Consider the following 17,733-nt stretch of genomic DNA (forward strand, 5'->3'; position numbering starts at 1 on the left):
AGACGAACGCCAGCCATCATGACACCAAACTGCCCCTGTGAATCATGTCGTTGCACCGCGCACTGTGCTGCGACAATTTAAGAAAGAGACGCTCACGGCTTGCTGCGCTCTTTCGTCGCGGGTAGTCAGTGCTCCGGCTTTCGAGACAGAAAACATTGGCAGCGGTGGGATTCGAACCCACGCCTCCGAGGAGACTGGTGCCTGAAACCAGCGCCTTAGGCCGCTCGGCCACGCTACCGACGCCTCACGGCGGTCAGAGGAGCTGCGTTCTACCCCACGAGAAAACACCGCAATGGCACAAAAAACGAGAAAAAATTGGCAGCGGTGGGATTCGTACCCACGCCTCCGAAGAGACTGGTGCCTTAAACCAGCGCCTTAGACCGCTCGGCCACGCTACCTGTGCCACTGTTCATCGCTTTTGTAGAAACAGTCCACGACACAGCTTCCTGTTCTGCTGCGACTGGCTGCTCATCCATTGCACCTCAAACAAATGCCTTCTTCGAATGGAGATTCACTACACAGGCAGCTGCCCGCGCTCTGGTGCGGCGGCATTACGTGTTGATAATGAATTGGTAGTGCCACCTGCAGCCTGCGGAACATGAGTGAAAAATCAAGAGGGCACCGTGATTTCAAACACTGAGTCACAATCGTCACTGCAGCGACAGCAAGGCAAAAGCTTAAAAATTGCCGTGACCAGGATTCGAACCTGGGTTATTACGGCCACAACGCAATGTCCTAACCACTAGACGATCACGGCCACGGAAGCACCGGCGACAGCAGTTCTCGCGACTGCAAGTGGCGATGAACAGCAAAGCTCGGCCCACACACCACTGCGTCTCCCCACAGCTGCGTCAGACGCGATCTCCATTATATGTATACTGGCAAACGAACGTGTCTGCGCTGTTAGGACACCAAACAGTGTGGTTAGCTGCATTCAACCCCCGTGGCAATGGCTTGCAGTCCTCCAGGTCTGTTGACCACAGGTATGTGCCTCGATAAGAGGTGGACAGATGTCGCATCGCTCTCGCCGTCACTTGTCACGCCGAATCGTACTTAACGTAGTTTTCTGCAAGCGTCAGCGGAGCGTCAGTCGAGCTAAGTCGGGCCAAGTCGCATAAGAGGAGCAACAAAATGCGCATTTCCGGTACCGGGAATCGAACCCGGGCCTCCTGGGTGAGAGCCAGGTATCCTAGCCACTAGACCACACCGGACAACGGCACAAGGGCTCCTCCAGCGAACACAGCAATCTATACGCACGCTACTTAACGACAACTGTAAAAATAGACGCTCCCACTTTGTACAACGGCATGCTCGGGACACATTTCGTGGAGACGAACGCCAGCCATCATGACACCAAACTGCCCCTGTGAATCATGTCGTTGCACCGCGCACTGTGCTGCGACAATTTAAGAAAGAGACGCTCACGGCTTGCTGCGCTCTTTCGTCGCGGGTAGTCAGTGCTCCGGCTTTCGAGACAGAAAACATTGGCAGCGGTGGGATTCGAACCCACGCCTCCGAGGAGACTGGTGCCTGAAACCAGCGCCTTAGGCCGCTCGGCCACGCTACCGACGCCTCACGGCGGTCAGAGGAGCTGCGTTCTACCCCACGAGAAAACACCGCAATGGCACAAAAAACGAGAAAAAATTGGCAGCGGTGGGATTCGAACCCACGCCTCCGAAGAGACTGGTGCCTTAAACCAGCGCCTTAGACCGCTCGGCCACGCTACCTGTGCCACTGTTCATCGCTTTTGTAGAAACAGTCCACGACACAGCTTCCTGTTCTGCTGCGACTGGCTGCTCATCCATTGCACCTCAAACAAATGCCTTCTTCGAATGGAGATTCACTACACAGGCAGCTGCCCGCGCTCTGGTGCGGCGGCATTACGTGTTGATAATGAATTGGTAGTGCCACCTGCAGCCTGCGGAACATGAGTGAAAAATCAAGAGGGCACCGTGATTTCAAACACTGAGTCACAATCGTCACTGCAGCGACAGCAAGGCAAAAGCTTAAAAATTGCCGTGACCAGGATTCGAACCTGGGTTATTGCGGCCACAACGCAATGTCCTAACCACTAGACGATCACGGCCACGGAAGCACCGGCGACAGCAGTTCTCGCGACTGCAAGTGGCGATGAACAGCAAAGCTCGGCCCACACACCACTGCGTCTCCCCACAGCTGCGTCAGACGCGATCTCCATTATATGTATACTGGCAAACGAACGTGTCTGCGCTGTTAGGACACCAAACAGTGTGGTTAGCTGCATTCAACCCCCGTGGCAATGGCTTGCAGTCCTCCAGGTCTGTTGACCACAGGTATGTGCCTCGATAAGAGGTGGACAGATGTCGCATCGCTCTCGCCGTCACTTGTCACGCCGAATCGTACTTAACGTAGTTTTCTGCAAGCGTCAGCGGAGCGTCAGTCGAGCTAAGTCGGGCCAAGTCGCATAAGAGGAGCAACAAAATGCGCATTTCCGGTACCGGGAATCGAACCCGGGACTCCTGGGTGAGAGCCAGGTATCCTAGCCACTAGACCACACCGGACAACGGCACAAGGGCTCCTCCAGCGAACACAGCAATCTATACGCACGCTACTTAACGACAACTGTAAAAATAGACGCTCCCACTTTGTACAACGGCATGCTCGGGACACATTTCGTGGAGACGAACGCCAGCCATCATGACACCAAACTGCCCCTGTGAATCATGTCGTTGCACCGCGCACTGTGCTGCGACAATTTAAGAAAGAGACGCTCACGGCTTGCTGCGCTCTTTCGTCGCGGGTAGTCAGTGCTCCGGCTTTCGAGACAGAAAACATTGGCAGCGGTGGGATTCGAACCCACGCCTCCGAGGAGACTGGTGCCTGAAACCAGCGCCTTAGGCCGCTCGGCCACGCTACCGACGCCTCACGGCGGTCAGAGGAGCTGCGTTCTACCCCACGAGAAAACACCGCAATGGCACAAAAAACGAGAAAAAATTGGCAGCGGTGGGATTCGAACCCACGCCTCCGAAGAGACTGGTGCCTTAAACCAGCGCCTTAGACCGCTCGGCCACGCTACCTGTGCCACTGTTCATCGCTTTTGTAGAAACAGTCCACGACACAGCTTCCTGTTCTGCTGCGACTGGCTGCTCATCCATTGCACCTCAAACAAATGCCTTCTTCGAATGGAGATTCACTACACAGGCAGCTGCCCGCGCTCTGGTGCGGCGGCATTACGTGTTGATAATGAATTGGTAGTGCCACCTGCAGCCTGCGGAACATGAGTGAAAAATCAAGAGGGCACCGTGATTTCAAACACTGAGTCACAATCGTCACTGCAGCGACAGCAAGGCAAAAGCTTAAAAATTGCCGTGACCAGGATTCGAACCTGGGTTATTGCGGCCACAACGCAATGTCCTAACCACTAGACGATCACGGCCACGGAAGCACCGGCGACAGCAGTTCTCGCGACTGCAAGTGGCGATGAACAGCAAAGCTCGGCCCACACACCACTGCGTCTCCCCACAGCTGCGTCAGACGCGATCTCCATTATATGTATACTGGCAAACGAACGTGTCTGCGCTGTTAGGACACCAAACAGTGTGGTTAGCTGCATTCAACCCCCGTGGCAATGGCTTGCAGTCCTCCAGGTCTGTTGACCACAGGTATGTGCCTCGATAAGAGGTGGACAGATGTCGCATCGCTCTCGCCGTCACTTGTCACGCCGAATCGTACTTAACGTAGTTTTCTGCAAGCGTCAGCGGAGCGTCAGTCGAGCTAAGTCGGGCCAAGTCGCATAAGAGGAGCAACAAAATGCGCATTTCCGGTACCGGGAATCGAACCCGGGCCTCCTGGGTGAGAGCCAGGTATCCTAGCCACTAGACCACACCGGACAACGGCACAAGGGCTCCTCCAGCGAACACAGCAATCTATACGCACGCTACTTAACGACAACTGTAAAAATAGACGCTCCCACTTTGTACAACGGCATGCTCGGGACACATTTCGTGGAGACGAACGCCAGCCATCATGACACCAAACTGCCCCTGTGAATCATGTCGTTGCACCGCGCACTGTGCTGCGACAATTTAAGAAAGAGACGCTCACGGCTTGCTGCGCTCTTTCGTCGCGGGTAGTCAGTGCTCCGGCTTTCGAGACAGAAAACATTGGCAGCGGTGGGATTCGAACCCACGCCTCCGAGGAGACTGGTGCCTGAAACCAGCGCCTTAGGCCGCTCGGCCACGCTACCGACGCCTCACGGCGGTCAGAGGAGCTGCGTTCTACCCCACGAGAAAACACCGCAATGGCACAAAAAACGAGAAAAAATTGGCAGCGGTGGGATTCGAACCCACGCCTCCGAAGAGACTGGTGCCTTAAACCAGCGCCTTAGACCGCTCGGCCACGCTACCTGTGCCACTGTTCATCGCTTTTGTAGAAACAGTCCACGACACAGCTTCCTGTTCTGCTGCGACTGGCTGCTCATCCATTGCACCTCAAACAAATGCCTTCTTCGAATGGAGATTCACTACACAGGCAGCTGCCCGCGCTCTGGTGCGGCGGCATTACGTGTTGATAATGAATTGGTAGTGCCACCTGCAGCCTGCGGAACATGAGTGAAAAATCAAGAGGGCACCGTGATTTCAAACACTGAGTCACAATCGTCACTGCAGCGACAGCAAGGCAAAAGCTTAAAAATTGCCGTGACCAGGATTCGAACCTGGGTTATTGCGGCCACAACGCAATGTCCTAACCACTAGACGATCACGGCCACGGAAGCACCGGCGACAGCAGTTCTCGCGACTGCAAGTGGCGATGAACAGCAAAGCTCGGCCCACACACCACTGCGTCTCCCCACAGCTGCGTCAGACGCGATCTCCATTATATGTATACTGGCAAACGAACGTGTCTGCGCTGTTAGGACACCAAACAGTGTGGTTAGCTGCATTCAACCCCCGTGGCAATGGCTTGCAGTCCTCCAGGTCTGTTGACCACAGGTATGTGCCTCGATAAGAGGTGGACAGATGTCGCATCGCTCTCGCCGTCACTTGTCACGCCGAATCGTACTTAACGTAGTTTTCTGCAAGCGTCAGCGGAGCGTCAGTCGAGCTAAGTCGGGCCAAGTCGCATAAGAGGAGCAACAAAATGCGCATTTCCGGTACCGGGAATCGAACCCGGGACTCCTGGGTGAGAGCCAGGTATCCTAGCCACTAGACCACACCGGACAACGGCACAAGGGCTCCTCCAGCGAACACAGCAATCTATACGCACGCTACTTAACGACAACTGTAAAAATAGACGCTCCCACTTTGTACAACGGCATGCTCGGGACACATTTCGTGGAGACGAACGCCAGCCATCATGACACCAAACTGCCCCTGTGAATCATGTCGTTGCACCGCGCACTGTGCTGCGACAATTTAAGAAAGAGACGCTCACGGCTTGCTGCGCTCTTTCGTCGCGGGTAGTCAGTGCTCCGGCTTTCGAGACAGAAAACATTGGCAGCGGTGGGATTCGAACCCACGCCTCCGAGGAGACTGGTGCCTGAAACCAGCGCCTTAGGCCGCTCGGCCACGCTACCGACGCCTCACGGCGGTCAGAGGAGCTGCGTTCTACCCCACGAGAAAACACCGCAATGGCACAAAAAACGAGAAAAAATTGGCAGCGGTGGGATTCGAACCCACGCCTCCGAAGAGACTGGTGCCTTAAACCAGCGCCTTAGACCGCTCGGCCACGCTACCTGTGCCACTGTTCATCGCTTTTGTAGAAACAGTCCACGACACAGCTTCCTGTTCTGCTGCGACTGGCTGCTCATCCATTGCACCTCAAACAAATGCCTTCTTCGAATGGAGATTCACTACACAGGCAGCTGCCCGCGCTCTGGTGCGGCGGCATTACGTGTTGATAATGAATTGGTAGTGCCACCTGCAGCCTGCGGAACATGAGTGAAAAATCAAGAGGGCACCGTGATTTCAAACACTGAGTCACAATCGTCACTGCAGCGACAGCAAGGCAAAAGCTTAAAAATTGCCGTGACCAGGATTCGAACCTGGGTTATTGCGGCCACAACGCAATGTCCTAACCACTAGACGATCACGGCCACGGAAGCACCGGCGACAGCAGTTCTCGCGACTGCAAGTGGCGATGAACAGCAAAGCTCGGCCCACACACCACTGCGTCTCCCCACAGCTGCGTCAGACGCGATCTCCATTATATGTATACTGGCAAACGAACGTGTCTGCGCTGTTAGGACACCAAACAGTGTGGTTAGCTGCATTCAACCCCCGTGGCAATGGCTTGCAGTCCTCCAGGTCTGTTGACCACAGGTATGTGCCTCGATAAGAGGTGGACAGATGTCGCATCGCTCTCGCCGTCACTTGTCACGCCGAATCGTACTTAACGTAGTTTTCTGCAAGCGTCAGCGGAGCGTCAGTCGAGCTAAGTCGGGCCAAGTCGCATAAGAGGAGCAACAAAATGCGCATTTCCGGTACCGGGAATCGAACCCGGGCCTCCTGGGTGAGAGCCAGGTATCCTAGCCACTAGACCACACCGGACAACGGCACAAGGGCTCCTCCAGCGAACACAGCAATCTATACGCACGCTACTTAACGACAACTGTAAAAATAGACGCTCCCACTTTGTACAACGGCATGCTCGGGACACATTTCGTGGAGACGAACGCCAGCCATCATGACACCAAACTGCCCCTGTGAATCATGTCGTTGCACCGCGCACTGTGCTGCGACAATTTAAGAAAGAGACGCTCACGGCTTGCTGCGCTCTTTCGTCGCGGGTAGTCAGTGCTCCGGCTTTCGAGACAGAAAACATTGGCAGCGGTGGGATTCGAACCCACGCCTCCGAGGAGACTGGTGCCTGAAACCAGCGCCTTAGGCCGCTCGGCCACGCTACCGACGCCTCACGGCGGTCAGAGGAGCTGCGTTCTACCCCACGAGAAAACACCGCAATGGCACAAAAAACGAGAAAAAATTGGCAGCGGTGGGATTCGAACCCACGCCTCCGAAGAGACTGGTGCCTTAAACCAGCGCCTTAGACCGCTCGGCCACGCTACCTGTGCCACTGTTCATCGCTTTTGTAGAAACAGTCCACGACACAGCTTCCTGTTCTGCTGCGAATGGCTGCTCATCCATTGCACCTCAAACAAATGCCTTCTTCGAATGGAGATTCACTACACAGGCAGCTGCCCGCGCTCTGGTGCGGCGGCATTACGTGTTGATAATGAATTGGTAGTGCCACCTGCAGCCTGCGGAACATGAGTGAAAAATCAAGAGGGCACCGTGATTTCAAACACTGAGTCACAATCGTCACTGCAGCGACAGCAAGGCAAAAGCTTAAAAATTGCCGTGACCAGGATTCGAACCTGGGTTATTGCGGCCACAACGCAATGTCCTAACCACTAGACGATCACGGCCACGGAAGCACCGGCGACAGCAGTTCTCGCGACTGCAAGTGGCGATGAACAGCAAAGCTCGGCCCACACACCACTGCGTCTCCCCACAGCTGCGTCAGACGCGATCTCCATTATATGTATACTGGCAAACGAACGTGTCTGCGCTGTTAGGACACCAAACAGTGTGGTTAGCTGCATTCAACCCCCGTGGCAATGGCTTGCAGTCCTCCAGGTCTGTTGACCACAGGTATGTGCCTCGATAAGAGGTGGACAGATGTCGCATCGCTCTCGCCGTCACTTGTCACGCCGAATCGTACTTAACGTAGTTTTCTGCAAGCGTCAGCGGAGCGTCAGTCGAGCTAAGTCGTATCCTAGCCACTAGACCACACCGGACAACGGCACAAGGGCTCCTCCAGCGAACACAGCAATCTATACGCACGCTACTTAACGACAACTGTAAAAATAGACGCTCCCACTTTGTACAACGGCATGCTCGGGACACATTTCGTGGAGACGAACGCCAGCCATCATGACACCAAACTGCCCCTGTGAATCATGTCGTTGCACCGCGCACTGTGCTGCGACAATTTAAGAAAGAGACGCTCACGGCTTGCTGCGCTCTTTCGTCGCGGGTAGTCAGTGCTCCGGCTTTCGAGACAGAAAACATTGGCAGCGGTGGGATTCGAACCCACGCCTCCGAGGAGACTGGTGCCTGAAACCAGCGCCTTAGGCCGCTCGGCCACGCTACCGACGCCTCACGGCGGTCAGAGGAGCTGCGTTCTACCCCACGAGAAAACACCGCAATGGCACAAAAAACGAGAAAAAATTGGCAGCGGTGGGATTCGTACCCACGCCTCCGAAGAGACTGGTGCCTTAAACCAGCGCCTTAGACCGCTCGGCCACGCTACCTGTGCCACTGTTCATCGCTTTTGTAGAAACAGTCCACGACACAGCTTCCTGTTCTGCTGCGACTGGCTGCTCATCCATTGCACCTCAAACAAATGCCTTCTTCGAATGGAGATTCACTACACAGGCAGCTGCCCGCGCTCTGGTGCGGCGGCATTACGTGTTGATAATGAATTGGTAGTGCCACCTGCAGCCTGCGGAACATGAGTGAAAAATCAAGAGGGCACCGTGATTTCAAACACTGAGTCACAATCGTCACTGCAGCGACAGCAAGGCAAAAGCTTAAAAATTGCCGTGACCAGGATTCGAACCTGGGTTATTACGGCCACAACGCAATGTCCTAACCACTAGACGATCACGGCCACGGAAGCACCGGCGACAGCAGTTCTCGCGACTGCAAGTGGCGATGAACAGCAAAGCTCGGCCCACACACCACTGCGTCTCCCCACAGCTGCGTCAGACGCGATCTCCATTATATGTATACTGGCAAACGAACGTGTCTGCGCTGTTAGGACACCAAACAGTGTGGTTAGCTGCATTCAACCCCCGTGGCAATGGCTTGCAGTCCTCCAGGTCTGTTGACCACAGGTATGTGCCTCGATAAGAGGTGGACAGATGTCGCATCGCTCTCGCCGTCACTTGTCACGCCGAATCGTACTTAACGTAGTTTTCTGCAAGCGTCAGCGGAGCGTCAGTCGAGCTAAGTCGTATCCTAGCCACTAGACCACACCGGACAACGGCACAAGGGCTCCTCCAGCGAACACAGCAATCTATACGCACGCTACTTAACGACAACTGTAAAAATAGACGCTCCCACTTTGTACAACGGCATGCTCGGGACACATTTCGTGGAGACGAACGCCAGCCATCATGACACCAAACTGCCCCTGTGAATCATGTCGTTGCACCGCGCACTGTGCTGCGACAATTTAAGAAAGAGACGCTCACGGCTTGCTGCGCTCTTTCGTCGCGGGTAGTCAGTGCTCCGGCTTTCGAGACAGAAAACATTGGCAGCGGTGGGATTCGAACCCACGCCTCCGAGGAGACTGGTGCCTGAAACCAGCGCCTTAGGCCGCTCGGCCACGCTACCGACGCCTCACGGCGGTCAGAGGAGCTGCGTTCTACCCCACGAGAAAACACCGCAATGGCACAAAAAACGAGAAAAAATTGGCAGCGGTGGGATTCGAACCCACGCCTCCGAAGAGACTGGTGCCTTAAACCAGCGCCTTAGACCGCTCGGCCACGCTACCTGTGCCACTGTTCATCGCTTTTGTAGAAACAGTCCACGACACAGCTTCCTGTTCTGCTGCGACTGGCTGCTCATCCATTGCACCTCAAACAAATGCCTTCTTCGAATGGAGATTCACTACACAGGCAGCTGCCCGCGCTCTGGTGCGGCGGCATTACGTGTTGATAATGAATTGGTAGTGCCACCTGCAGCCTGCGGAACATGAGTGAAAAATCAAGAGGGCACCGTGATTTCAAACACTGAGTCACAATCGTCACTGCAGCGACAGCAAGGCAAAAGCTTAAAAATTGCCGTGACCAGGATTCGAACCTGGGTTATTGCGGCCACAACGCAATGTCCTAACCACTAGACGATCACGGCCACGGAAGCACCGGCGACAGCAGTTCTCGCGACTGCAAGTGGCGATGAACAGCAAAGCTCGGCCCACACACCACTGCGTCTCCCCACAGCTGCGTCAGACGCGATCTCCATTATATGTATACTGGCAAACGAACGTGTCTGCGCTGTTAGGACACCAAACAGTGTGGTTAGCTGCATTCAACCCCCGTGGCAATGGCTTGCAGTCCTCCAGGTCTGTTGACCACAGGTATGTGCCTCGATAAGAGGTGGACAGATGTCGCATCGCTCTCGCCGTCACTTGTCACGCCGAATCGTACTTAACGTAGTTTTCTGCAAGCGTCAGCGGAGCGTCAGTCGAGCTAAGTCGTATCCTAGCCACTAGACCACACCGGACAACGGCACAAGGGCTCCTCCAGCGAACACAGCAATCTATACGCACGCTACTTAACGACAACTGTAAAAATAGACGCTCCCACTTTGTACAACGGCATGCTCGGGACACATTTCGTGGAGACGAACGCCAGCCATCATGACACCAAACTGCCCCTGTGAATCATGTCGTTGCACCGCGCACTGTGCTGCGACAATTTAAGAAAGAGACGCTCACGGCTTGCTGCGCTCTTTCGTCGCGGGTAGTCAGTGCTCCGGCTTTCGAGACAGAAAACATTGGCAGCGGTGGGATTCGAACCCACGCCTCCGAGGAGACTGGTGCCTGAAACCAGCGCCTTAGGCCGCTCGGCCACGCTACCGACGCCTCACGGCGGTCAGAGGAGCTGCGTTCTACCCCACGAGAAAACACCGCAATGGCACAAAAAACGAGAAAAAATTGGCAGCGGTGGGATTCGAACCCACGCCTCCGAAGAGACTGGTGCCTTAAACCAGCGCCTTAGACCGCTCGGCCACGCTACCTGTGCCACTGTTCATCGCTTTTGTAGAAACAGTCCACGACACAGCTTCCTGTTCTGCTGCGACTGGCTGCTCATCCATTGCACCTCAAACAAATGCCTTCTTCGAATGGAGATTCACTACACAGGCAGCTGCCCGCGCTCTGGTGCGGCGGCATTACGTGTTGATAATGAATTGGTAGTGCCACCTGCAGCCTGCGGAACATGAGTGAAAAATCAAGAGGGCACCGTGATTTCAAACACTGAGTCACAATCGTCACTGCAGCGACAGCAAGGCAAAAGCTTAAAAATTGCCGTGACCAGGATTCGAACCTGGGTTATTACGGCCACAACGCAATGTCCTAACCACTAGACGATCACGGCCACGGAAGCACCGGCGACAGCAGTTCTCGCGACTGCAAGTGGCGATGAACAGCAAAGCTCGGCCCACACACCACTGCGTCTCCCCACAGCTGCGTCAGACGCGATCTCCATTATATGTATACTGGCAAACGAACGTGTCTGCGCTGTTAGGACACCAAACAGTGTGGTTAGCTGCATTCAACCCCCGTGGCAATGGCTTGCAGTCCTCCAGGTCTGTTGACCACAGGTATGTGCCTCGATAAGAGGTGGACAGATGTCGCATCGCTCTCGCCGTCACTTGTCACGCCGAATCGTACTTAACGTAGTTTTCTGCAAGCGTCAGCGGAGCGTCAGTCGAGCTAAGTCGTATCCTAGCCACTAGACCACACCGGACAACGGCACAAGGGCTCCTCCAGCGAACACAGCAATCTATACGCACGCTACTTAACGACAACTGTAAAAATAGACGCTCCCACTTTGTACAACGGCATGCTCGGGACACATTTCGTGGAGACGAACGCCAGCCATCATGACACCAAACTGCCCCTGTGAATCATGTCGTTGCACCGCGCACTGTGCTGCGACAATTTAAGAAAGAGACGCTCACGGCTTGCTGCGCTCTTTCGTCGCGGGTAGTCAGTGCTCCGGCTTTCGAGACAGAAAACATTGGCAGCGGTGGGATTCGAACCCACGCCTCCGAGGAGACTGGTGCCTGAAACCAGCGCCTTAGGCCGCTCGGCCACGCTACCGACGCCTCACGGCGGTCAGAGGAGCTGCGTTCTACCCCACGAGAAAACACCGCAATGGCACAAAAAACGAGAAAAAATTGGCAGCGGTGGGATTCGAACCCACGCCTCCGAAGAGACTGGTGCCTTAAACCAGCGCCTTAGACCGCTCGGCCACGCTACCTGTGCCACTGTTCATCGCTTTTGTAGAAACAGTCCACGACACAGCTTCCTGTTCTGCTGCGACTGGCTGCTCATCCATTGCACCTCAAACAAATGCCTTCTTCGAATGGAGATTCACTACACAGGCAGCTGCCCGCGCTCTGGTGCGGCGGCATTACGTGTTGATAATGAATTGGTAGTGCCACCTGCAGCCTGCGGAACATGAGTGAAAAATCAAGAGGGCACCGTGATTTCAAACACTGAGTCACAATCGTCACTGCAGCGACAGCAAGGCAAAAGCTTAAAAATTGCCGTGACCAGGATTCGAACCTGGGTTATTGCGGCCACAACGCAATGTCCTAACCACTAGACGATCACGGCCACGGAAGCACCGGCGACAGCAGTTCTCGCGACTGCAAGTGGCGATGAACAGCAAAGCTCGGCCCACACACCACTGCGTCTCCCCACAGCTGCGTCAGACGCGATCTCCATTATATGTATACTGGCAAACGAACGTGTCTGCGCTGTTAGGACACCAAACAGTGTGGTTAGCTGCATTCAACCCCCGTGGCAATGGCTTGCAGTCCTCCAGGTCTGTTGACCACAGGTATGTGCCTCGATAAGAGGTGGACAGATGTCGCATCGCTCTCGCCGTCACTTGTCACGCCGAATCGTACTTAACGTAGTTTTCTGCAAGCGTCAGCGGAGCGTCAGTCGAGCTAAGTCGTATCCTAGCCACTAGACCACACCGGACAACGGCACAAGGGCTCCTCCAGCGAACACAGCAATCTATACGCACGCTACTTAACGACAACTGTAAAAATAGACGCTCCCACTTTGTACAACGGCATGCTCGGGACACATTTCGTGGAGACGAACGCCAGCCATCATGACACCAAACTGCCCCTGTGAATCATGTCGTTGCACCGCGCACTGTGCTGCGACAATTTAAGAAAGAGACGCTCACGGCTTGCTGCGCTCTTTCGTCGCGGGTAGTCAGTGCTCCGGCTTTCGAGACAGAAAACATTGGCAGCGGTGGGATTCGAACCCACGCCTCCGAGGAGACTGGTGCCTGAAACCAGCGCCTTAGGCCGCTCGGCCACGCTACCGACGCCTCACGGCGGTCAGAGGAGCTGCGTTCTACCCCACGAGAAAACACCGCAATGGCACAAAAAACGAGAAAAAATTGGCAGCGGTGGGATTCGAACCCACGCCTCCGAAGAGACTGGTGCCTTAAACCAGCGCCTTAGACCGCTCGGCCACGCTACCTGTGCCACTGTTCATCGCTTTTGTAGAAACAGTCCACGACACAGCTTCCTGTTCTGCTGCGACTGGCTGCTCATCCATTGCACCTCAAACAAATGCCTTCTTCGAATGGAGATTCACTACACAGGCAGCTGCCCGCGCTCTGGTGCGGCGGCATTACGTGTTGATAATGAATTGGTAGTGCCACCTGCAGCCTGCGGAACATGAGTGAAAAATCAAGAGGGCACCGTGATTTCAAACACTGAGTCACAATCGTCACTGCAGCGACAGCAAGGCAAAAGCTTAAAAATTGCCGTGACCAGGATTCGAACCTGGGTTATTGCGGCCACAACGCAATGTCCTAACCACTAGACGATCACGGCCACGGAAGCACCGGCGACAGCAGTTCTCGCGACTGCAAGTGGCGATGAACAGCAAAGCTCGGCCCACACACCACTGCGTCTCCCCACAGCTGCGTCAGACGCGATCTCCATTATATGTATACTGGCAAACGAACGTGTCTGCGCTGTTAGGACACCAAACAGTGTGGTTAGCTGCATTCAACCCCCGTGGCAATGGCTTGCAGTCCTCCAGGTCTGTTGACCACAGGTATGTGCCTCGATAAGAGGTGGACAGATGTCGCATCGCTCTCGCCGTCACTTGTCACGCCGAATCGTACTTAACGTAGTTTTCTGCAAGCGTCAGCGGAGCGTCAGTCGAGCTAAGTCGTATCCTAGCCACTAGACCACACCGGACAACGGCACAAGGGCTCCTCCAGCGAACACAGCAATCTATACGCACGCTACTTAACGACAACTGTAAAAATAGACGCTCCCACTTTGTACAACGGCATGCTCGGGACACATTTCGTGGAGACGAACGCCAGCCATCATGACACCAAACTGCCCCTGTGAATCATGTCGTTGCACCGCGCACTGTGCTGCGACAATTTAAGAAAGAGACGCTCACGGCTTGCTGCGCTCTTTCGTCGCGGGTAGTCAGTGCTCCGGCTTTCGAGACAGAAAACATTGGCAGCGGTGGGATTCGAACCCACGCCTCCGAGGAGACTGGTGCCTGAAACCAGCGCCTTAGGCCGCTCGGCCACGCTACCGACGCCTCACGGCGGTCAGAGGAGCTGCGTTCTACCCCACGAGAAAACACCGCAATGGCACAAAAAACGAGAAAAAATTGGCAGCGGTGGGATTCGAACCCACGCCTCCGAAGAGACTGGTGCCTTAAACCAGCGCCTTAGACCGCTCGGCCACGCTACCTGTGCCACTGTTCATCGCTTTTGTAGAAACAGTCCACGACACAGCTTCCTGTTCTGCTGCGACTGGCTGCTCATCCATTGCACCTCAAACAAATGCCTTCTTCGAATGGAGATTCACTACACAGGCAGCTGCCCGCGCTCTGGTGCGGCGGCATTACGTGTTGATAATGAATTGGTAGTGCCACCTGCAGCCTGCGGAACATGAGTGAAAAATCAAGAGGGCACCGTGATTTCAAACACTGAGTCACAATCGTCACTGCAGCGACAGCAAGGCAAAAGCTTAAAAATTGCCGTGACCAGGATTCGAACCTGGGTTATTGCGGCCACAACGCAATGTCCTAACCACTAGACGATCACGGCCACGGAAGCACCGGCGACAGCAGTTCTCGCGACTGCAAGTGGCGATGAACAGCAAAGCTCGGCCCACACACTACTGCGTCTCCCCACAGCTGCGTCAGACGCGATCTCCATTATATGTATACTGGCAAACGAACGTGTCTGCGCTGTTAGGACACCAAACAGTGTGGTTAGCTGCATTCAACCCCCGTGGCAATGGCTTGCAGTCCTCCAGGTCTGTTGACCACAGGTATGTGCCTCGATAAGAGGTGGACAGATGTCGCATCGCTCTCGCCGTCACTTGTCACGCCGAATCGTACTTAACGTAGTTTTCTGCAAGCGTCAGCGGAGCGTCAGTCGAGCTAAGTCGTATCCTAGCCACTAGACCACACCGGACAACGGCACAAGGGCTCCTCCAGCGAACACAGCAATCTATACGCACGCTACTTAACGACAACTGTAAAAATAGACGCTCCCACTTTGTACAACGGCATGCTCGGGACACATTTCGTGGAGACGAACGCCAGCCATCATGACACCAAACTGCCCCTGTGAATCATGTCGTTGCACCGCGCACTGTGCTGCGACAATTTAAGAAAGAGACGCTCACGGCTTGCTGCGCTCTTTCGTCGCGGGTAGTCAGTGCTCCGGCTTTCGAGACAGAAAACATTGGCAGCGGTGGGATTCGAACCCACGCCTCCGAGGAGACTGGTGCCTGAAACCAGCGCCTTAGGCCGCTCGGCCACGCTACCGACGCCTCACGGCGGTCAGAGGAGCTGCGTTCTACCCCACGAGAAAACACCGCAATGGCACAAAAAACGAGAAAAAATTGGCAGCGGTGGGATTCGAACCCACGCCTCCGAAGAGACTGGTGCCTTAAACCAGCGCCTTAGACCGCTCGGCCACGCTACCTGTGCCACTGTTCATCGCTTTTGTAGAAACAGTCCACGACACAGCTTCCTGTTCTGCTGCGAATGGCTGCTCATCCATTGCACCTCAAACAAATGCCTTCTTCGAATGGAGATTCACTACACAGGCAGCTGCCCGCGCTCTGGTGCGGCGGCATTACGTGTTGATAATGAATTGGTAGTGCCACCTGCAGCCTGCGGAACATGAGTGAAAAATCAAGAGGGCACCGTGATTTCAAACACTGAGTCACAATCGTCACTGCAGCGACAGCAAGGCAAAAGCTTAAAAATTGCCGTGACCAGGATTCGAACCTGGGTTATTGCGGCCACAACGCAATGTCCTAACCACTAGACGATCACGGCCACGGAAGCACCGGCGACAGCAGTTCTCGCGACTGCAAGTGGCGATGAACAGCAAAGCTCGGCCCACACACCACTGCGTCTCCCCACAGCTGCGTCAGACGCGATCTCCATTATATGTATACTGGCAAACGAACGTGTCTGCGCTGTTAGGACACCAAACAGTGTGGTTAGCTGCATTCAACCCCCGTGGCAATGGCTTGCAGTCCTCCAGGTCTGTTGACCACAGGTATGTGCCTCGATAAGAGGTGGACAGATGTCGCATCGCTCTCGCCGTCACTTGTCACGCCGAATCGTACTTAACGTAGTTTTCTGCAAGCGTCAGCGGAGCGTCAGTCGAGCTAAGTCGTATCCTAGCCACTAGACCACACCGGACAACGGCACAAGGGCTCCTCCAGCGAACACAGCAATCTATACGCACGCTACTTAACGACAACTGTAAAAATAGACGCTCCCACTTTGTACAACGGCATGCTCGGGACACATTTCGTGGAGACGAACGCCAGCCATCATGACACCAAACTGCCCCTGTGAATCATGTCGTTGCACCGCGCACTGTGCTGCGACAATTTAAGAAAGAGACGCTCACGGCTTGCTGCGCTCTTTCGTCGCGGGTAGTCAGTGCTCCGGCTTTCGAGACAGAAAACATTGGCAGCGGTGGGATTCGAACCCACGCCTCCGAGGAGACTGGTGCCTGAAACCAGCGCCTTAGGCCGCTCGGCCACGCTACCGACGCCTCACGGCGGTCAGAGGAGCTGCGTTCTACCCCACGAGAAAACACCGCAATGGCACAAAAAACGAGAAAAAATTGGCAGCGGTGGGATTCGAACCCACGCCTCCGAAGAGACTGGTGCCTTAAACCAGCGCCTTAGACCGCTCGGCCACGCTACCTGTGCCACTGTTCATCGCTTTTGTAGAAACAGTCCACGACACAGCTTCCTGTTCTGCTGCGACTGGCTGCTCATCCATTGCACCTCAAACAAATGCCTTCTTCGAATGGAGATTCACTACACAGGCAGCTGCCCGCGCTCTGGTGCGGCGGCATTACGTGTTGATAATGAATTGGTAGTGCCACCTGCAGCCTGCGGAACATGAGTGAAAAATCAAGAGGGCACCGTGATTTCAAACACTGAGTCACAATCGTCACTGCAGCGACAGCAAGGCAAAAGCTTAAAAATTGCCGTGACCAGGATTCGAACCTGGGTTATTGCGGCCACAACGCAATGTCCTAACCACTAGACGATCACGGCCACGGAAGCACCGGCGACAGCAGTTCTCGCGACTGCAAGTGGCGATGAACAGCAAAGCTCGGCCCACACACCACTGCGTCTCCCCACAGCTGCGTCAGACGCGATCTCCATTATATGTATACTGGCAAACGAACGTGTCTGCGCTGTTAGGACACCAAACAGTGTGGTTAGCTGCATTCAACCCCCGTGGCAATGGCTTGCAGTCCTCCAGGTCTGTTGACCACAGGTATGTGCCTCGATAAGAGGTGGACAGATGTCGCATCGCTCTCGCCGTCACTTGTCACGCCGAATCGTACTTAACGTAGTTTTCTGCAAGCGTCAGCGGAGCGTCAGTCGAGCTAAGTCGTATCCTAGC

At 54.9% G+C, this 17,733-nt stretch overlaps 47 non-coding genes across 47 annotated transcripts; all 47 read right to left on the reverse strand.

Annotated features, from left to right (window-relative positions):
• Window positions 1–156: 156 nt before the first annotated feature.
• Trnal-cag (transfer RNA leucine (anticodon CAG)) lies at window positions 157–238 on the reverse strand. The gene has a single exon. It is a non-coding gene; the product is annotated as a tRNA-Leu (tRNA).
• Window positions 239–316: 78 nt separating this feature from the next.
• On the reverse strand, window positions 317–398 carry Trnal-aag (transfer RNA leucine (anticodon AAG)). Its single transcript has one exon. It is a non-coding gene; the product is annotated as a tRNA-Leu (tRNA).
• Window positions 399–685: 287 nt separating this feature from the next.
• Trnah-gug (transfer RNA histidin (anticodon GUG)) lies at window positions 686–757 on the reverse strand. The gene has a single exon. It is a non-coding gene; the product is annotated as a tRNA-His (tRNA).
• A 382-nt stretch (window positions 758–1,139) lies between these two features.
• Window positions 1,140–1,211, reverse strand: Trnae-cuc (transfer RNA glutamic acid (anticodon CUC)). Its single transcript has one exon. It is a non-coding gene; the product is annotated as a tRNA-Glu (tRNA).
• Window positions 1,212–1,485: 274 nt separating this feature from the next.
• Window positions 1,486–1,567, reverse strand: Trnal-cag (transfer RNA leucine (anticodon CAG)). The gene has a single exon. It is a non-coding gene; the product is annotated as a tRNA-Leu (tRNA).
• A 78-nt stretch (window positions 1,568–1,645) lies between these two features.
• Trnal-aag (transfer RNA leucine (anticodon AAG)) lies at window positions 1,646–1,727 on the reverse strand. Its single transcript has one exon. It is a non-coding gene; the product is annotated as a tRNA-Leu (tRNA).
• A 287-nt stretch (window positions 1,728–2,014) lies between these two features.
• On the reverse strand, window positions 2,015–2,086 carry Trnah-gug (transfer RNA histidin (anticodon GUG)). The gene has a single exon. It is a non-coding gene; the product is annotated as a tRNA-His (tRNA).
• Window positions 2,087–2,468: 382 nt separating this feature from the next.
• Window positions 2,469–2,540, reverse strand: Trnae-cuc (transfer RNA glutamic acid (anticodon CUC)). The gene has a single exon. It is a non-coding gene; the product is annotated as a tRNA-Glu (tRNA).
• A 274-nt stretch (window positions 2,541–2,814) lies between these two features.
• Trnal-cag (transfer RNA leucine (anticodon CAG)) lies at window positions 2,815–2,896 on the reverse strand. The gene has a single exon. It is a non-coding gene; the product is annotated as a tRNA-Leu (tRNA).
• Window positions 2,897–2,974: 78 nt separating this feature from the next.
• Window positions 2,975–3,056, reverse strand: Trnal-aag (transfer RNA leucine (anticodon AAG)). The gene has a single exon. It is a non-coding gene; the product is annotated as a tRNA-Leu (tRNA).
• Window positions 3,057–3,343: 287 nt separating this feature from the next.
• Trnah-gug (transfer RNA histidin (anticodon GUG)) lies at window positions 3,344–3,415 on the reverse strand. The gene has a single exon. It is a non-coding gene; the product is annotated as a tRNA-His (tRNA).
• A 382-nt stretch (window positions 3,416–3,797) lies between these two features.
• Window positions 3,798–3,869, reverse strand: Trnae-cuc (transfer RNA glutamic acid (anticodon CUC)). Its single transcript has one exon. It is a non-coding gene; the product is annotated as a tRNA-Glu (tRNA).
• A 274-nt stretch (window positions 3,870–4,143) lies between these two features.
• On the reverse strand, window positions 4,144–4,225 carry Trnal-cag (transfer RNA leucine (anticodon CAG)). The gene has a single exon. It is a non-coding gene; the product is annotated as a tRNA-Leu (tRNA).
• A 78-nt stretch (window positions 4,226–4,303) lies between these two features.
• On the reverse strand, window positions 4,304–4,385 carry Trnal-aag (transfer RNA leucine (anticodon AAG)). Its single transcript has one exon. It is a non-coding gene; the product is annotated as a tRNA-Leu (tRNA).
• Window positions 4,386–4,672: 287 nt separating this feature from the next.
• Trnah-gug (transfer RNA histidin (anticodon GUG)) lies at window positions 4,673–4,744 on the reverse strand. The gene has a single exon. It is a non-coding gene; the product is annotated as a tRNA-His (tRNA).
• A 382-nt stretch (window positions 4,745–5,126) lies between these two features.
• On the reverse strand, window positions 5,127–5,198 carry Trnae-cuc (transfer RNA glutamic acid (anticodon CUC)). Its single transcript has one exon. It is a non-coding gene; the product is annotated as a tRNA-Glu (tRNA).
• A 274-nt stretch (window positions 5,199–5,472) lies between these two features.
• Window positions 5,473–5,554, reverse strand: Trnal-cag (transfer RNA leucine (anticodon CAG)). The gene has a single exon. It is a non-coding gene; the product is annotated as a tRNA-Leu (tRNA).
• A 78-nt stretch (window positions 5,555–5,632) lies between these two features.
• On the reverse strand, window positions 5,633–5,714 carry Trnal-aag (transfer RNA leucine (anticodon AAG)). Its single transcript has one exon. It is a non-coding gene; the product is annotated as a tRNA-Leu (tRNA).
• Window positions 5,715–6,001: 287 nt separating this feature from the next.
• On the reverse strand, window positions 6,002–6,073 carry Trnah-gug (transfer RNA histidin (anticodon GUG)). Its single transcript has one exon. It is a non-coding gene; the product is annotated as a tRNA-His (tRNA).
• A 382-nt stretch (window positions 6,074–6,455) lies between these two features.
• Trnae-cuc (transfer RNA glutamic acid (anticodon CUC)) lies at window positions 6,456–6,527 on the reverse strand. The gene has a single exon. It is a non-coding gene; the product is annotated as a tRNA-Glu (tRNA).
• A 274-nt stretch (window positions 6,528–6,801) lies between these two features.
• Window positions 6,802–6,883, reverse strand: Trnal-cag (transfer RNA leucine (anticodon CAG)). Its single transcript has one exon. It is a non-coding gene; the product is annotated as a tRNA-Leu (tRNA).
• Window positions 6,884–6,961: 78 nt separating this feature from the next.
• On the reverse strand, window positions 6,962–7,043 carry Trnal-aag (transfer RNA leucine (anticodon AAG)). The gene has a single exon. It is a non-coding gene; the product is annotated as a tRNA-Leu (tRNA).
• Window positions 7,044–7,330: 287 nt separating this feature from the next.
• Window positions 7,331–7,402, reverse strand: Trnah-gug (transfer RNA histidin (anticodon GUG)). Its single transcript has one exon. It is a non-coding gene; the product is annotated as a tRNA-His (tRNA).
• A 646-nt stretch (window positions 7,403–8,048) lies between these two features.
• Window positions 8,049–8,130, reverse strand: Trnal-cag (transfer RNA leucine (anticodon CAG)). Its single transcript has one exon. It is a non-coding gene; the product is annotated as a tRNA-Leu (tRNA).
• A 78-nt stretch (window positions 8,131–8,208) lies between these two features.
• Window positions 8,209–8,290, reverse strand: Trnal-aag (transfer RNA leucine (anticodon AAG)). Its single transcript has one exon. It is a non-coding gene; the product is annotated as a tRNA-Leu (tRNA).
• Window positions 8,291–8,577: 287 nt separating this feature from the next.
• On the reverse strand, window positions 8,578–8,649 carry Trnah-gug (transfer RNA histidin (anticodon GUG)). The gene has a single exon. It is a non-coding gene; the product is annotated as a tRNA-His (tRNA).
• A 646-nt stretch (window positions 8,650–9,295) lies between these two features.
• On the reverse strand, window positions 9,296–9,377 carry Trnal-cag (transfer RNA leucine (anticodon CAG)). Its single transcript has one exon. It is a non-coding gene; the product is annotated as a tRNA-Leu (tRNA).
• Window positions 9,378–9,455: 78 nt separating this feature from the next.
• On the reverse strand, window positions 9,456–9,537 carry Trnal-aag (transfer RNA leucine (anticodon AAG)). The gene has a single exon. It is a non-coding gene; the product is annotated as a tRNA-Leu (tRNA).
• Window positions 9,538–9,824: 287 nt separating this feature from the next.
• Trnah-gug (transfer RNA histidin (anticodon GUG)) lies at window positions 9,825–9,896 on the reverse strand. The gene has a single exon. It is a non-coding gene; the product is annotated as a tRNA-His (tRNA).
• A 646-nt stretch (window positions 9,897–10,542) lies between these two features.
• Window positions 10,543–10,624, reverse strand: Trnal-cag (transfer RNA leucine (anticodon CAG)). Its single transcript has one exon. It is a non-coding gene; the product is annotated as a tRNA-Leu (tRNA).
• A 78-nt stretch (window positions 10,625–10,702) lies between these two features.
• Trnal-aag (transfer RNA leucine (anticodon AAG)) lies at window positions 10,703–10,784 on the reverse strand. Its single transcript has one exon. It is a non-coding gene; the product is annotated as a tRNA-Leu (tRNA).
• Window positions 10,785–11,071: 287 nt separating this feature from the next.
• Trnah-gug (transfer RNA histidin (anticodon GUG)) lies at window positions 11,072–11,143 on the reverse strand. The gene has a single exon. It is a non-coding gene; the product is annotated as a tRNA-His (tRNA).
• Window positions 11,144–11,789: 646 nt separating this feature from the next.
• On the reverse strand, window positions 11,790–11,871 carry Trnal-cag (transfer RNA leucine (anticodon CAG)). The gene has a single exon. It is a non-coding gene; the product is annotated as a tRNA-Leu (tRNA).
• A 78-nt stretch (window positions 11,872–11,949) lies between these two features.
• Trnal-aag (transfer RNA leucine (anticodon AAG)) lies at window positions 11,950–12,031 on the reverse strand. The gene has a single exon. It is a non-coding gene; the product is annotated as a tRNA-Leu (tRNA).
• A 287-nt stretch (window positions 12,032–12,318) lies between these two features.
• Trnah-gug (transfer RNA histidin (anticodon GUG)) lies at window positions 12,319–12,390 on the reverse strand. Its single transcript has one exon. It is a non-coding gene; the product is annotated as a tRNA-His (tRNA).
• Window positions 12,391–13,036: 646 nt separating this feature from the next.
• Window positions 13,037–13,118, reverse strand: Trnal-cag (transfer RNA leucine (anticodon CAG)). Its single transcript has one exon. It is a non-coding gene; the product is annotated as a tRNA-Leu (tRNA).
• A 78-nt stretch (window positions 13,119–13,196) lies between these two features.
• Window positions 13,197–13,278, reverse strand: Trnal-aag (transfer RNA leucine (anticodon AAG)). The gene has a single exon. It is a non-coding gene; the product is annotated as a tRNA-Leu (tRNA).
• Window positions 13,279–13,565: 287 nt separating this feature from the next.
• On the reverse strand, window positions 13,566–13,637 carry Trnah-gug (transfer RNA histidin (anticodon GUG)). The gene has a single exon. It is a non-coding gene; the product is annotated as a tRNA-His (tRNA).
• A 646-nt stretch (window positions 13,638–14,283) lies between these two features.
• Trnal-cag (transfer RNA leucine (anticodon CAG)) lies at window positions 14,284–14,365 on the reverse strand. The gene has a single exon. It is a non-coding gene; the product is annotated as a tRNA-Leu (tRNA).
• A 78-nt stretch (window positions 14,366–14,443) lies between these two features.
• On the reverse strand, window positions 14,444–14,525 carry Trnal-aag (transfer RNA leucine (anticodon AAG)). The gene has a single exon. It is a non-coding gene; the product is annotated as a tRNA-Leu (tRNA).
• A 287-nt stretch (window positions 14,526–14,812) lies between these two features.
• Trnah-gug (transfer RNA histidin (anticodon GUG)) lies at window positions 14,813–14,884 on the reverse strand. Its single transcript has one exon. It is a non-coding gene; the product is annotated as a tRNA-His (tRNA).
• A 646-nt stretch (window positions 14,885–15,530) lies between these two features.
• On the reverse strand, window positions 15,531–15,612 carry Trnal-cag (transfer RNA leucine (anticodon CAG)). Its single transcript has one exon. It is a non-coding gene; the product is annotated as a tRNA-Leu (tRNA).
• Window positions 15,613–15,690: 78 nt separating this feature from the next.
• Window positions 15,691–15,772, reverse strand: Trnal-aag (transfer RNA leucine (anticodon AAG)). Its single transcript has one exon. It is a non-coding gene; the product is annotated as a tRNA-Leu (tRNA).
• A 287-nt stretch (window positions 15,773–16,059) lies between these two features.
• Window positions 16,060–16,131, reverse strand: Trnah-gug (transfer RNA histidin (anticodon GUG)). Its single transcript has one exon. It is a non-coding gene; the product is annotated as a tRNA-His (tRNA).
• Window positions 16,132–16,777: 646 nt separating this feature from the next.
• Trnal-cag (transfer RNA leucine (anticodon CAG)) lies at window positions 16,778–16,859 on the reverse strand. Its single transcript has one exon. It is a non-coding gene; the product is annotated as a tRNA-Leu (tRNA).
• Window positions 16,860–16,937: 78 nt separating this feature from the next.
• Window positions 16,938–17,019, reverse strand: Trnal-aag (transfer RNA leucine (anticodon AAG)). The gene has a single exon. It is a non-coding gene; the product is annotated as a tRNA-Leu (tRNA).
• A 287-nt stretch (window positions 17,020–17,306) lies between these two features.
• Window positions 17,307–17,378, reverse strand: Trnah-gug (transfer RNA histidin (anticodon GUG)). The gene has a single exon. It is a non-coding gene; the product is annotated as a tRNA-His (tRNA).
• Between the last annotated feature and the right edge of the window lie 355 nt (window positions 17,379–17,733).

The sequence above is a fragment of the Schistocerca cancellata genome, chromosome 3 (genome assembly GCF_023864275.1).
Source record: "Schistocerca cancellata isolate TAMUIC-IGC-003103 chromosome 3, iqSchCanc2.1, whole genome shotgun sequence".
Lineage (NCBI taxonomy): Eukaryota > Metazoa > Arthropoda > Insecta > Orthoptera > Acrididae > Schistocerca > Schistocerca cancellata.